At 45.6% G+C, this 16,365-nt stretch overlaps 1 non-coding gene across 1 annotated transcript; it reads right to left on the reverse strand.

Moving 5' to 3' along the window:
* Positions 1 to 6,165: 6,165 nt before the first annotated feature.
* Positions 6,166 to 6,270, reverse strand: LOC145528039 (U6 spliceosomal RNA). Its single transcript, XR_014070118.1, has one exon. It is a non-coding gene; the product is annotated as a U6 spliceosomal RNA (small nuclear RNA).
* Positions 6,271 to 16,365: the final 10,095 nt, after the last annotated feature.

A 16,365-nucleotide genomic window follows, 5' to 3' on the forward strand; every position in this document is an offset into this window, starting at 1 on the left:
GGAAGGCCAGCACAGGAAAAGAACAAGGGGGTCTGTCAGAGATGCCACCGTGTTAAAAAGTGGGCGGGTTGGGCCGCATTCCTGGGCAGACTATATCCTCAGCCCCTGGGCCCTGCCTCCCCAGGCCACCTCCTCGGGCATCCTATTGCCAGCACTCCTAGGCTCCCAGAGGGAGGCAGCTCTGGGTATCAGAAGCTCCACAGGTCCTAGGATCAGATGGACCACAGAATAAACTGTGGTTCTCCTACTATCCAGTTGTGTGTGGTCAGAGTTTCAACCTCCCTATCTGGAAAATGGGAGTTATAATCCACTCCTCGCAGGAATGTTGTGATGTCTGGGATATCAGAGGTGTCGCTACTTGTTGGTTCTGGTGACTTCAGATCATGCTCTGGCCAGACTAAAACCCACCCACGCATGGGAGGCAGAGGAGAGGTCCCTTTTGTGAGTTGTAATTCTTGCTGTGTTATCATCTTCCTCCATCTCTACTTTCTGAGACTCACCTGTCTCAAGACCATCTGTTCTCTTTCCCGCTAGAATTTTGCACTTATGTTTCCTCTGCTTTGGCAGATAGTGTGACTCTGGGAAAGTAAGATGACCACTTTGCTCTGCTTCCGCTTCTGTCGTTGTAAAAATAGGTGTAGCATTCCTGGCCTTTTGAGCTGTGTGACCTCAGGAAGGCCAATCCCTTTATCTCTCCGGGTCTTGAATTCCTCCCATGGAGAGAATAACTCCTAAACAGCAGCCCAGTCTTGCTAGCAGGATTCAGAGTGTCCATAGTGTAAAAAGAGCCATGTAAACTGAAAAGTGCCACTGTGGCCGCTGCCTGGCCTCTTTCTGTCATGAGTTCTGGTTGGTCTTTGGGATTTTGCTGCACCAGACATTGATTCAAATCCGTGGCCCCTACAGCACTTGGCATAAGGTGGGAGATCAGTAAAAGAGGAGCAAGGAGATTCTTGTGTGTGATTTGACTGCTCTCTTTTATTGTATATTTCTTTATAATTTTACATAGATATTTGTTTAATGACTGCCCTGCTGGGATGAAAACTTTTAGAGGAAAGGCACCAGGTTGACTTTGGTCATCTTTGTGCCCCCCAGCATATAGACTTGACTTGGCACACCCTAAAGAAATCAGTAAATATCTGTGGCTTTAATGGACGAGTGAATGAGTGGCTACCTGAATAAATTCATGACGAGGGCAACCTCTGTGGTACAGAGGGTGGGCCCGGGTGAACGGATATTTACAGGTATCTTTACCATCCCTGATCCTCACAGAATCACCTGTGTCACACGTGTCCAGCCTTGTCTGGGTGCCCAGGGTCATGCCTCCTACGTGTTGTTGTTTAGTCGCTCAGTTGTGTCCGACTCTTTTGCGACCCCATCAACTATAGCCCACCAGGCTCCTCTGTCCATGGGATTTCCCAGGCAAGAATACTTGAGTGGGCTGCCATTTCCTTCTCCAGGGGATATTCCCCATCCAGGGATTGAACCCGCGTCTCCTGCATTGGCCGGCAGGAGCCACTCGTAAGCCACCTGGGAAACCCCGCACACAATACGTGTACTCATTGCCAACTGGTGAGAGATCATAGACGTGTCTGCCTGGCTACTCCTACCCAGCCCTCAGACCAACATTCCCTGGATAAACTCCCTGACTATCGCTCTCCACCCCGTGTCGCCATAAAATCATGACCCTACTTTATGGTATTCAGGTCCCCCACACGCCCAGCACAGTGCCTGTCAAAAACAGATGTTTTCAATCAATAAAGATGATCTTTTCTAAGCATCGATGTATGGAATACTACTTAGAATTCCATTAAAACATGCTGGGTTAGGTAAAAAAAAAAAAAGAAATGATTCAAGTTCATATTCAAAAAGCAAAAAATTAACAGCTGCAGTGTATATTTTAGTCAAGTGCTTTGGATTTATGGAAGGGGTTTCTTTCTATAAATATAATTATTAGTCGTCACGAGTATACTAATAATGGCGGGGGGGGGCGCACAAAACCGAGCCTCCACAGCAGGCTGGGCTGTGCAGCGCCGGGTATTCCCTCTGCTGACGTGCTTCACTAGTTGACTAACAGACCTTATTCCCTGGCCGAGCCGATCAAATCCTGCCGACGCCAGCTTCCTGACGTGGAGAGGAGCAGGAGCAAGCGCTGTGGGGCCCTGGGGGAAAAGCAGCCTGTGCTTGTTGCTGCTTTGACTGTTGAGGCTCCGAGAGGGGCTGGCAAACAATGGGAAGTGAAACATTTGAGTGGTTGCACAAAATTCCGTGGGAAATCCCCCCTGGTGGTGTTTATGTGCGCCAGCAGCGACAAGGGGAGCTCGGGGCTTTCGACTTCAAGGGTTCCTGGGCAGACCACAATAGCGTGCTGAGATGGCAGTCCCCAGAAACAGCTCTTCTGGGGCTGCACAAGCCTGACCCTGGTCTGTCCAGCTAAAGTTTGGCCACATGCGTGGAGCTTGTCAAGTGCTCATCCGCGGTTTCAGAATGCGGGCCTCCCCACTTCCTTCTCTAAGACAAATCCCTCTCAACTCTTCCTCTAGATTTTCCCTGGCCTCAAGAGCCTGGGGGGAAGGAGGGAAGTGGGGAAGGGGGTGAGTTATATGATTGGTAGGGTTTCCCTTGGGTTCAGCCCCACCTGCATAATTGTGGGAACCTTAGTCCCCTGCAGACCCCTTCCCCACCATCTAATTGAAAAAAGTCCAAAATTGAGGCGTTATATACAATCCCCTGGCATTTTCCCATTAATATCTGGCCTCCTGCTTTCTCCTTTCCTGCTTATAATGGACATTTATTTGTCTGCTGCTTCTCCTCTCGACCCTCGTTTAGAGAATAAAGCAAACTGATAGTAGCCAACTTTTGTTTTGCTTTCCTGAGAACTAGTGAATATTCAACATCCTTAACCACTCTTGCTGATGTCTTGTTGCTACTGCTGTAATGGCATACATGTGTTTATAGATCTGCTTAGGGGTGTGGTGGAAGTGGGGCTTCCCTGGTGGCTCAGACAGTAAAGAATCCGCCTGAAATGCGGGAGACCTGGGTTTGATCCCTGGGTGGAGAAGATCCCCTGGAGAAGGGAATGGCTACCTACTCCAATCTTCTTGCCTGGAGAATCCCATGGACAGAGGATCCTGGCAGACTACAGCCCATGGGGTCGCAAAGAGTTGGACAGGAATGAGCAACTTTCACTTCACAGGGGTGAGGTGTATGGATTTTTAGAGACACTTAGTAGATGAGAAAACTGAAACTTAAGGAGGATTAAAAACTTGCCCATTGTATTAGTCAGGAGGTTTCAGTTGCAAAATGACAAACTCCTAACTTGAATGGACTTAAGCCAGATCAAAAGTATATTGGAATTTTTAACTGAGAAGTAAGGGCCGTGTGAGTTTCAGGCATGGCAGGACCCAGGCTCTCCTTGAAGTCTTCAGGAATTTGCCTCTCCTGACCTCTTTGGCCCTGCTTTTCCCTGTTTTGATTTCATTTTGAGATTGGCTCTCTCCCTCTGTTTTACAGAGCCCGATGGAGGCTTTCTCCTGGTTGCCTCCTGGAAAAGTCCCAGGATCGGGTCTGGTGGGTTCTGATAGGTTCAGCTGCCGAATGCTAAGCCAAATGACCAGGGCAAAGGGGCTAGAATGATCTGGTTACCTGGGTCTCAATTACATGCTCGCTGCTAAAGCCTGGCCAAGTCACAGGGACAGAGTAAGGGTGAGTGGTTCCCCCGGGGAACACCAGGGTGCTCTTACCAGAAGGAGAGATGGATGCTGGGTGGGCAGAAAACCATGGTGTCCTGTACTCCCACATCACACTGCCAGGTGCACAGGGCAGGCAGGCCTGCACACAGATCCATGCTCCTCCATGCTGCTGGAGACCACCTTGGGAACCCCCTCACCCTCTATCCAGCCCTGGGACTCTAGGCCTACTTCTACCCCAGGAATTCATTCCAGTTTTAAAAATGTGCACCTTGGGTGCTGCTGGAGGGAGGAAGACAGTGGAGGGGAGCCAGGAGGACTGCTGGCTAGAACTATAGGACCCCTGCCCCTCTCTTAGCTATGTAACAATTCTTGTGTCCATTTGTACATTTCATTCCCTTGAACACTTTTATTTAAACAAACAGCTCCTCATAGTTTCAAAGCTTGAAAATCAGTGATTTTTTTGCAACCTTTGCCCGCTCACTCATTCATAAATGAGTACCAATAATAGCCAGAAAGAGGCAGGAGCCTAGCCAAGGCCACGAAGGCAGCAGCAAAGTGCAGGGTCTGAGAAATCACACCTCAGAGTTCCCGTGTCCTGCCCTTCCCACTTGCAGCCTTGCGGGTTGACTAGATGTCTGTGGACAGAGACCATCACATGCACTGCTGCTACACCTCACTGACTGGTTAGCCAAGGAGGCAGAATGGAGCGGCTTCCCAGAGCAGAGCAAGAGAGAGAGGGGAACTCTGTGTGGCTTTTTCTCTGGTCTCTAGGTACAGGCAGCCACAAGGGACTCCTTCTGTAGGTAAAATCCTGCCAGCATGGAGAAAACCAGCCAGATTTCACTACTCCTGCCTTGTCCTGGGAGCTTACGTCACTGTCCCAGAAGAACTTACATGAGTGAGCCATGCGCTTCTGTTTAAGATGTTTACAAACAACTTCTCTGCCCTGCCCTCTGTGTCTGGAAAGCTGGTCTCTGGGCTCCAGCCTTGCCATGTATTTCAGACCCACCACTCTGCAGCACTGGTCACTGCTTATCATCGTAGCTAACCTTTTTCGAGTGCTTACAGTCTTCTCGAAAGTGTGTGCTAAGTGCTTGATGGGTATCGTTTCATCAGATCCTCCCAAGAACCCCACTGAATCCTCCCAAGACCCCATCGAATCCTCCCAAGACCCCCATCGAATCCTCCCAAGACCCCCTCCGTCTCCTCACCTGTAAAATAGGTGCTGTTATTATCCTCATTTTACAGGTGAGGAGACGAAGGTGCAGAGAGATAAATTTGTTTCTTCGGGGTTCTCAGCCAGCTTCAAGTTAAAGCCATCAGAACCAAGAGCATGAGCTCATGTACATGAGGTGCATGATGAACGCGTGGACAAGGAAGAAGTAGTTGGAGCCGCACCTATATGCAGACAGAAATTTCTCCGCTTCCGTTTCCTTTCTCTCCTACGCTCTCTTGCCTGGCGTCTCCAGCAAACACACCCAGGGGGTTCCAGAGAGAGAAGGCTCCCAAAGGGCCAGCAGAACATGGGTAGGTCAGATAAGGAGAGGCACGTGGGCTCGTTACTTAGACTACCTTGCAGCCGCTTATTGAATTAGTGTGATTCTTAACATCTTTCAGCTTGGATCTCCTCCAGGCCAGCCAGCTGGTACATTCAGTACGACTCAGCTCGCCTTAACTCAATTAACAAAGCCAGACTGAGCTGAACTCAACAAGTATTTCTGAAGCACTGAGCTGGCTGCAGGGGGAGAAAAAACAAAGGAGGGCAAGACACAAGACTGCCAGACTCGACCCTGATGGAGATGCCTTAAACTTCTAGCAGATAACACGGTGCCATATTTTCTAAGTACCACCTTTGCACTTCCGATGTGCTATGAGTTACCTCATAGTTTTCTTTAAATTAACTTTTAAGAAAATTAATTTCCTTCTTTAAACTTAAATAAGTAATTTTTTTTAATTATCAAAGTGAAATTGACAGAACATAAAAACAACTATTTAAAAGTGAACAATTCAAGATCATTTAGTACATTCCCAGAGTTGTGTAACCACTACCTCCGTCTAGTTCCAAAACATTTCCATCACTCCAACATAAAAACCCTGCACCCATGAAGCAGTTTCTTCTTGTATCCACCTCCTCTTAACCCCTCACAACCATTAATTTGCTTTCTGTCCCTGTGGATTTGCCAGTTCTGGGTACTTCATATAAACAGAATCATACAATATGTGATCTTTTGTGTCTGGTTCCTTTCACTCAGCATCATGTCTTTGAGGTTCATCTATGTTGTAGCCTGCGTCAGTTTGTCATTCCTTTTTATCGCTGAGTAATATTCTGTGGTCTGCACCTATCACATCTTGTCTATTCATTCATCTGTTGATGGATATTTGAGCTGTTGCTACCTTTAGGCTATTGTGAATAGTGCTGCTAAATAAGTTTACCTCATTCATTCATTTAGATATAATTGGCATATAACACTGTAAAAACATGAAACGCTTCACGTATTTGCATGTCATCCTTTCTCAGGGGCTGTTTAATCTTCTCTGTATGTTCCAATTTTGGGATATGTGGTACCAAAGTGAACGCTGAATGTTTATTTTAAAAGGAAAATTTAAATAGAATAGATATGTAACTATGATAAGTAAAAATGTTACCTATGTGGCACATAAAATCACCCCCATGTACTCTTTGATGTAGTAGTAAAAAACTGGACCTCTGGATGTGGTCAGCCTTGATTCTGAATCCGGATTTCACCACCTGCAGGGACCCTGGCCAATGTCCTGTCTTCCTCCAGCCCCCTGAATAGCACATGGGTTAGCGGCATGGACTCCTGCACAGTCAAAACAATCCCAGTGTAACTCTCTAGGTGGCCCTCATATCTGGAGTTCCACATGGAGGATTCAACCGGCCACAGGTCATATAGGACCATAGTATTTACTGAAAAAAATCTGCATGTAAGTGGATCCGTGTTGTTCAAGGGTCAATGGGACTTGTAATTGCTTCCTCCTGAAGCTGTTGTGAGAATTAAAATCATGTAAGGTGCTCAGTGCTGTCAGGCACGTAGTCAGTGCTCAGTATATGAAAGCTTGTAGGTAGGATCACAGGTTCTAAACAGGCGCACTAACAGGACTGGTAGCTAACAAAGCAAGTTATGTGCCATGTGCCAGGAACTTGGGAAACGCTTTGCATGTGGATTAATTCATGTAATCCCCACAAATTATTATTACCCCCGTATTGTAGGTCAGAAGACAGACGGAGAGAGGTGAACCCAGGAGCTGAAGGCCACACAGCAGAGACCTGAGCTCTGGGAAGGTTAAATGACAATATGAGAAGTAACCCCAAGTCCACTGGAATGTCAGGCTGTCCCTGGGCCAGATAATTAATTGCAAAAGGGCTGCCTGGCCCTTGAGGTCCCTGGCCTGGCAACTTGTTGCAGACCCTGCCTGGAGGTGCCTCCCAGCTGTGTGTTTTTATCGAGTCACTCTTTCTTGGCTCTGCCAAGAAGAGGCTCCTCACATCTTTTCTAGTTGACTTGTCTTTTGTAGTTAATGGGATTCACCTGCCCTCCCTGTACTTCATCATCCCTCAGGGTCCCTAAAACTGCCCCTTTGCTCTGCAGTCTCCCCTCTTCCCACGCTTTGAGAAATGCCATGCTGTATAAAATACTATAAAATGCAAAATACATTCACAACTCTTCTGTGTGCATAGCAATAGAAGACGAGTTTGAGGGTAAATATACCAACTCCAGAGCGATTTTGTGATTTATTCAGAAAATTGGCTTCCAGATGACTGTGGACAAGACCCAACTTGGCTGGAAAACTGTGATCCGTCAGCAGAGCCACACGGACAGCTGAGCTGGCCAAATTTTATTCTGAGAAAGGATAACTCTCATAGTGAAAGGCAAGAACTTTTAAGAAAAAATTACACTGCAGTCTGGTCCTACAATGTATGCAGTTAGGTTCTGTACATTCATTCAACTATGGGACTATGCAGAATAGTAATAACAACAATAGCATGATAACAAGAGAAAAAATAGACTAAAATACATGTAAGTGCTAAGGCAAGGGTTCACCTGCCTTTCCTCTCTGGTTTGCATGCAGTATCAGCCCCGAGCACCTCTCAGTCCTCAGCATGAGTCCAGCACGTAAATATCTGCTGTTTTCGTGTAAGACAGCCTCTAAAATTTGGCCAGCTTCATCTGGTGCTCAGCTGAGCAATCAACAACCTTCTCCAAAGTCGGAGAAACCCAGCTGTGTTGGGCTGATGGCGAGAAATCACAACCGCCTCCAGTGGAACATCTCTCCAAGGGCTTTCAAGGTTAATTTCTGATCATGGTCTGAATTCGATTAGCTGGAGAGCTGTACCATCACCTCAGATGTGACTCTGCCGTATTCTCAAAGATGAACAGAAACTGGTTTCGGCTGTATTGTCAAGGCAACTATTTTCTGAAAGCCAGGACCAAACCTACAACAGGGTTCAGTAGGGGCCATCAAAGTGATAAGATTTAAAGAAAGTCAATCAGCATCACTCCATGCCCCGTTTCCCATTCTCTCCCCACCCAATACTAAAAAAGCCTAGAGGGGAAAACAACAACAAAAAAAAAACTTAAAATCTGATGGTGTTACCTAATTGGGAAAACTCTTTCATCCTCAGTAGTCTAGTAAGTTTATCAGTTTACCTACTTAGTCACCAGCTGCTAAAAGTCAGAGGGTACAGAGATCCCCAGCAGCCTGGGGAGCACAGAGCCAGTTCTCACTCTCTCACAGCTTTGTCCCTATGTAAAAACTCCCACTGCGCACAGAATGACATCCAAACTCAAGCACCTTCATCTGCTGGGCCCTACCCACCTCATAAACTAAGCTCCTAGGGCAGGGTCTGGCTCTCACTTATCTGCAGGTCTGCCTAGCACCAAGCACCTCGCACCTAGCATTGCTAGTAAAGTAATGCTCAAAATTCTCCAAGCCAGGCTTCAGCAATACGTGAACCGCGAACTTCCAGATGTTCAAGCTGGTTTTAGAAAAGGCAGAGGAAGCAGAGATCAAATTGCCAATATCCGCTGGATCATCGAAAAAGCAAGAGAGTTCCAGAAAAACATCTATTTCTGCTTTATTGACTATGCCAAAGCCTTTGACTGTGTGGATCACAATAAACTGTGGAAAATTCTGAAAGAGATGGGAATACCAGACCATCTGACCTTTCTCTTGAGAAACCTGTATGCAGGTCAGGAAGCAACAGTTAGAACTGAACATGGAACAACAGACTGGTTCCAAATAGGAAAAGGAGTACGTCAAGGCTGTATACTGTCACCCTGCTTATTTAACTTATATGCAGAGTACATCATGAGAAACGCTGGGCTGGAAGAAACACAAGCTGGAATCAAGATTGCCGGGAGAAATATCAATAACTTCAGATATGCAGATGACACCACCCTTATGGAAGAAAGTGAAGAAGAACTAAAGAGCCTCTTGATGAAGGTGAAAGAGGAGAGTGAAAAAGTTGGCTTAAAGCTCAACGTTCAGAAAACTAAGATCATGGCATCTGGTCCCATCACTTCATGGGAAATAGATGGGGAAACAGTGGAAACGCGTCAGACTTTATTTTTGGGGCTCCAAAATCACTGCTGATGGTGATTGCAGCCATGAAATTAAAAGACGCTTACTCCTTGGAAGGAAGGTTATGGCCAACCCAGATAGCATATTTAAAAGCAGAGACATTACTTTGCCAACAAAGGTCCGTCTAGTCAAGGCTATGGTTTTTCCAGTGGTCATGTATGGATGTGAGAGTTGGATGGTGAAGAAAGCTGCGTGCCGAAGAATTGATGCTTTTGAACTGTGGTGTTGAAGACTCTTGAGTCCCTTGGACTACAACGAGATCCAACCAGTCCATCCTAAAGGAGATCAGTCCTGGGTGTTCACTGGAAGGACTGATGTTGAAGCTGAAACTCCAATACTTTGGCCACCTCATGCGAAGAGTTGACTCATTGGAAAAGACCCTAATGCTGGGTAGGATTGGGGGCAGGAGGAGAAGGGGACGACAGAGGATGAGATGGTTGGATGGCATCACTGACTCGATGGACATGGGTTTGGGTAAACTCTGGGAGTTGGTGATGGACAGAGAGGCCTGGCGTTCTGCAATTCATGGGGTTGCAAAGAGTTGGGCACGACTGAGTGACTGGACTGAACTGAACTGAACTAGCACCGAGTGTGCAGAGTTTGGCAGATAAGCCAGAGCACGAAGAATACATGTCAAAGAAGTAAAAAAAAAAAAAAAAAGTAACCTGTTTAGAGGTTGCCCTGGTGGTCCAGTGGTTAAGAATCCGCCTGCCAATGCATGAAACACAGGTTCAATCCCTGGTCCGAGAAGATCCCATACGCCATAGGGCAACTAAACCCATGGGCCACAACTACTGAGCCCGTGCTCTAGATCTGTGCTCTGCAACAAGAGAAGCTACTGCAATGAGAAGCCTGTGCACTGCAACTAGAGAGTAGCCCTTGCTCACCACAACTAGAGAAAGCCCGATGCAGCAACAAAGACCCAGAGCAGCTAAAATAAATAAATAAATAATCTTTTAAAAAAAGTAACGCAGGTAAAGTGCAAATCTCAGCACTAAGTCATATCAAAGAAAAAAAATTTTTTTTTTTAAGATAACTAGAGAGCAATTTAAATCTTTACCAAAAATTTCAGGAAACATCCAAAAAAATCTGATTTATAATGTAAAGCAAAACTTTGGAACTTTGGTATTTCCCCGTAATGGCAGCTGGCCCCAGAGTCACTCTCGAATCCTCCCCAACTCTCCTTCAGCTCTAACTTTTCATTTCCTCTCCCATCTCCCTTTCCAAATATAGCATCTGCTCTTTTCTAGAAGTACAGGGCAGCTGGTTAAAAGCATGAGTGCTGGGGCTCACCTTGCTGATTACAAACACAGTTTTGTCACTCTGATTTGGGCGGGAACCTGGCATGTAAGTGCAAATGCAACATGTTATTTAAATCCTATTGACTTCCCCATTCTTTTTTTTTTTCAACTTGGCCCGCTTTTCCATTCATGCAACAAGAAATGTATGAGTTTTCTAGGGCTGCCAAAACAAACTGCCATAAACTTCATGGCTTAAAACAATAAGAATTGACTCTCTCACGGTTCTGTAGGCCAGAAGTCCAAAATCGAGGTGGCAGTAAGGCTGTGCTCCCTCCAGAGGCTCCAGGGGAGACTTTTGTTCCTTGTCTCTTTTAGCTCCTGGTGGCTGTTAGCATTTCTGGGCTTGCGCCCTCACAGCTTCACTTCCTGCCCCTGTCTTCACATGGCCTGCCCCTGTGGATCTCTCCTCTGTGTGTCTCGTGGGAATGCTTGTCATTGGATGTAGGGCCCACCCAGATGAATCCAGGATGGTCTCATTTCAAATTCCTTAATTTAATTACATCTGCAAAGATGCTTTTTCTAAATAAGGTCACATTCACAGGTTCTGCGGGGTCAGAATACGGACATACCTTTCGCAGGGGGCCAAGATGATACTACAAGATGATACTGGGTCCTTCCTCTTGTGGGTTTTGGGTGGGGGGAGACAAGGCTGCACACTCCTGTAATTCTTTTTTTTTAAATCTTTTTATTCTCATTATGATAAATAAGTCAGTAGCCAGCATCAGGTACTGGGGAATAAGGAAGGAAAGAGGTAGATGACAGGAAGGCACTGTCAGCTTTTCCTTTTCACTGATGTTCATCAACTCCTTAAATGATGCAGGTCTGCAGCCATTGCACACCTGATTGCAAGAGCTGCTGCATCCTGGGAGGTGAAGTGGGTGCAGGAAGCAGAGAGTTTCAGCCACAAGGTCCGACCCTCAGACAGATACATCCTGTCAAAGGCCTAGGGACAGAGCATCTCAGCTTTCCCACCGGGGGTCGTGAGCTGCCTGCATCGCTGGCTGGGGCCAGGGGACAGTTCACATTAGTTATTTATTGATATCCTGTGTTAAGGTTCTGCCTCGGCTGCACTGAAGGGATCCAACAGGCAGTGGCTTCATGCGACTCACACTGCAATCAGCCAGCTTCTTGGTGCAATGTGTTTATCTACCCAGAACTATTTTTGGTGTGTGTTCATAGACAGCACACACTAAAGTATTTGGTATTTGAGATGCAAGCGTTAAAGATGATTAAAGTTAGCTGATAATGAGCATGCCTAGAATAGACAGATTCTGTGTGTGTGTGCGTGTATACTCCATGTGTGTGCTCTGTTGTGTGTCTGCAAAGCAGATGTCTACAAGCCTGCCCTTACGTGACCTCACCAGTGTCCTGGATCAGCTAAGATGTCCATGGATGGAAGATGGAAATGGACGGGAACGGGCCTGTCTCAAAATACTGCAGATACCCCAACCTCTCCCAACTCTATTCTGCCCATCCTTCAAAGCCCAGCCCATTCTGCCTTATCAAAGAGCCTTGCTTGGCCACTCTCTGAACTCCTAGACCACAGATAACTAACAGGCTTCATCTCCAGGACCAGCCTGGATGAAACGGGCAGGGAACACCCAGAGCAGTATGTTGAGTGGGATGCTGAGAGCATTCAGGCCACAGCAACAGCATAAAGCCTTTGTATGTCCCTGCTGTCTAGCCCAGGATCTAGATGTAGTAGGCACTTAATCAATACTTGTGCAGTAATTAATTTTCATTGTTTGGACTCTGAAATTAGGTCAGAAGAAAGGTCTCTCTCTTAAGTGCAATTCCCTGAGGACTTCTGAGAGTAAACTTGGATGACCACTAGAGGGTTGGGTGCCTGGGCATATCCTTTTTTTTTTTTAATTTTTATTTTATATTGGAGTATAGCTGATCTACAATGTTGTGTTAGTTTCAGGTGTACAACAAAGTAACTCAGCTACACTTGTATATGTATCTAATCTTTTTCAGATTCTTTTCCCATAGAGGTTGTCACAGAACACTGAGTAGCTCCCTGTGCTATCCAGTAGATCTTTGGTGATTATCTACTTTATATATAGAAGTATGTATATACCAGTTCCAAACTCCTAACCTTCCCCCACATTCTGCCTATCTCGTAGACCAAATCCTACATGTGTACTGGGGTGTCCCCCTCTAAGAAGATGGCCCTGTAATTGTTCAGTGAGATAATAACACCAGGCTCATCTGTCAAGCCCATCTCTAATTGTTTGGTTTTCCTAATGGAATGTAGTGTCCTCAAGAAAAAGAGAAGCACCATAATGTGAGGTTTCATGTAGGCTGGTTTCTAGCTGTGAGCTGTGGACCTGAAATTATAGTTAAATCAATGAAGAGGCACTAAGCTATCGCCTCGGAATCTGGGTGTCGGTAAAACCCAAGTATTGACAGCCCTCCGTGGATGTGTTGCAGGCCAGCTCTTCCAGCCTTGATTGGGGTGCGCGCTCTCTCTCTCTCTCTCTCTCTCTCTGGACAGGAGCAGCCGAAGAGAAATGGAAGTATGAGGCTAGCTGATTGTTTTCACAGTCTGCATGACAGACCGCCCCCCTAACAAGACTCCAGGTCAAGTGCTCTTCACTCTGCGGATCTAGTGGGGAGAAATTAGCTCTCAGTAGTATTCCCAATTATGGAGAGAAGCGATTCCTCCCTGCCCTGGCTGTAATGGGTCTGGCAGTGGACCAAGAGGCAGGAAGCCTGTCTTCTTCATTAGCCTCTTTCTCCATCTTGCGGTGTGACCTTGGCAGGTGACTTAACCTCTCAACTTCTTCACTGCCTCATCTGTAACGTTCTACCTTTTATCACTTTCGTAGTCCTGGTTCTAGGATAAATGAGACAAGCCTCTAAAAGCCATATTTTAGTCTCTGAGAAATACTGGAGCCAGGTAAATGCTAAGAATAGCCATTTCGTTTGTTTTTACCGTGTGTGTTACTAACTTGTGGGATTTTAATAATGGCAAAAAATGAATGGATTTATGTAATTGTTTTGTTTTGTCCTAGGTGCCTTGAGGCATTTCTGGGGAACTGTGTTATTGCTCACCTCTTTTACGGAGTGGATGTTGTTGTGCCCATTCCTTAGCAAACGAAGGGAGCTGGCTTTGAAGTGAGCCACATGGATGGGCTGGAAGTAATTCCTACTCCTAATGTAGTGTGGGGTTTCCCTGCTGACCCACAGGCTCCTAGCACACACTCACGGATACTGGCTCAGCCAATTATTCAGCCATATCCCCACTCTCCCTCCACCAGCTATGCTGACTTTCTTTTACTTCATTACAAGCACCAAATGCTTTCCAACCTCAAACTATGCACACCTGTTCTTTGTGGTGGGCTGCCCTTTCTGACCATGTTTCCTCTGGCCAATCCCGACCCACCCTTCTGGACTCAGCTTCGATGTCACCTTTGCAATGAAGTCTTCCATGACCCCCCATTCTCTGCTCTCACAGGCAATATGTCTGTCCTTTACGGAACTTATCACACTTGTATCTAAATAACTGTTGGTTTAATGTCTGTCTTCCCCACTAATGATGAGTTCCATGAGGGCAAAGAACTACTTGTCTTATTCATTACTGTGGCACCAGAACTGAGAAAGCACTCAATAAAAATCTGTGGAGAGAGAAGATGGATGGATAATGGATAGATAGATGGATGAAAGGATGGAGGGATGGATGAATAATATATAAATAGGTGGATAGATGGATAGATGGAGAAATAAATGAATGTATGTATAGATGGATGAATAAATGGGTAGATGGATGGATAGATGGATGGATGGATAGATGGATGGATATAGAGTGTTTATATGAGAGTGATCCAAATCGTTGGTATTCATCATCAAAAGAAAGCTTTAAGTTCCAAATATTCACAGAAGCCTATGGATGCAGACCTAGGATACATGTCAACAGGGACACAGAGACTCTGGGTAGAATCCTTCTTTGATGATGCCTGCTAATCCTTGACATTCCTTGGCTTGCAGCTACATTACTTCAATTTCTGCCTCCATGGTCACAGGGCATTCTCTCACCAGGCAGAGGAACCAGATCAAATTGCCAACATTCATTGGATCACAGAGAAAGCAAAGGAATTCCAAGAAAAAAACCTACTTCTGCTTCATTGTCTATGCTAAAGCCTTTGACTGTGTGAATCACAATGAACTGTGGGAAATTCTTAAAAAGATGGGAATACCAGACCACTTCACCTGTCTCCTGTATGCAGGTCAAGAAGCAACAGTTAGTACTGCACATGGAACAACAGACTGGATCCAAATCGAGAAAGGAGTACATCAAGCTTGTATATTGTCACCCTGCTTATTTAATGTATATACAGAGTACATCATGTGAAATGCTGGACTGGATGAATCACAAGCTGGAATCCAGATTGCTGGGAGAAATATCAACAACCTCAGATATGCAGATGAGACCACTCTAATGGAAGAAAGTGAGGAGGAACTAAAGAGCTTCTTGATGAGGGTGAAAGAGGAGAGTGAAAAAACTGTCTTAAAACTCAACATTCAAAAAACTAAGATCATGGCATCCAGTCCCATCACTTCATGGCAAATAGAAGGGGGAAATGTGGAAACAGAGACAGATTTTATTTTCTTGGACTCCAAAATCACTGTGGACAGTGACTTCAACCATGAAATTAAAAGATGCTTGCTCCTTGGAAGGAAAGCAATGACAGACCTAGACACTGTATTAAAAAGCAGAAACATCACTTTGCTCACAAAGGTCCATCAAGTCAAAGCCATGGTTTTTCCAGTTGTCGTGTACAGATGTGAGAGTTGGACCATAAAAAAGGCTGAGCACTGAAGAATTGATGCTTTTGAATTGTGGTGCTGGAGAAAACTCTTTAGAGTCCCTTGGACTGCAAGGAAATCAAACCAGTCAATCCTAAAGGAAATCAAGCCTAAATATTCATTGGAAGGACTGATGCTGAAGCTGAAGCTCCAATACTTTGACCACCTGATGCAAAGAGCCAACTCATTGGAAAAGACCCTGATGCTGGGAAAGACTGAAGGCAAAAGGAGAAGGGGGCAGCAGAGGATGAGATGGTTAGATAGCATCACTGATTCAATGGACATGAATTTGAACAAACTCTGGGAGATAGTGAAGGGCAGGGAAGACTGGCATGCTGAAGTCCATGAGGTCACAAAGAGTTGGAAATGACTTAGAGACTGAACAACAGATAAGGACATCAGTCATACAGGGTTAAAGTTCCAGGCTACTCCGATGTGACCTCATCTTAACTAATTACACCTGAAACAACCTTGTTTCCAAACAAGGTCATATCCTGAGGTACTCTGAGTTAGGATTTCAAATGTGCCTTTGGTTGAGGGACTCATTTCAACCCGTAATAATCTGGGAAACAGCAATGCTTCTCCCAGGTATGTATCCTAGAGACACCCCTGCCGAGGGGTGACAAGGAGACACGTGTGAGGATGTTGGTGGCAGCCAGGTTTGTCACAGCAAGGAGCTTGAGGTGACCTACCTGTCCATGACAAGGGAAACAGATAAACCAAATATGAATGCAGATCATGGAATAGCACGCAGCAGGCAGAAATAATACACTGGGTTTGCATATATCACCATGGATAGATCTTAAAAACATAGTATGAGATGAAAAAAGTAGGAACTAGACTGAGATTTATGATACAAAACCATTGACATAAATTTAAAACATACACACCCAGAGAACAACATTATGTATGTTTCATAAGCATTGGAAAGTGGGTTGGAAGGATTTATTTTGCACACA

The sequence above is a fragment of the Giraffa tippelskirchi genome, chromosome 11 (assembly GCF_054371585.1).
Source record: "Giraffa tippelskirchi isolate mGirTip1 chromosome 11, T2T-mGirTip1v1.2.pri, whole genome shotgun sequence".
NCBI lineage: Eukaryota > Metazoa > Chordata > Mammalia > Artiodactyla > Giraffidae > Giraffa > Giraffa tippelskirchi.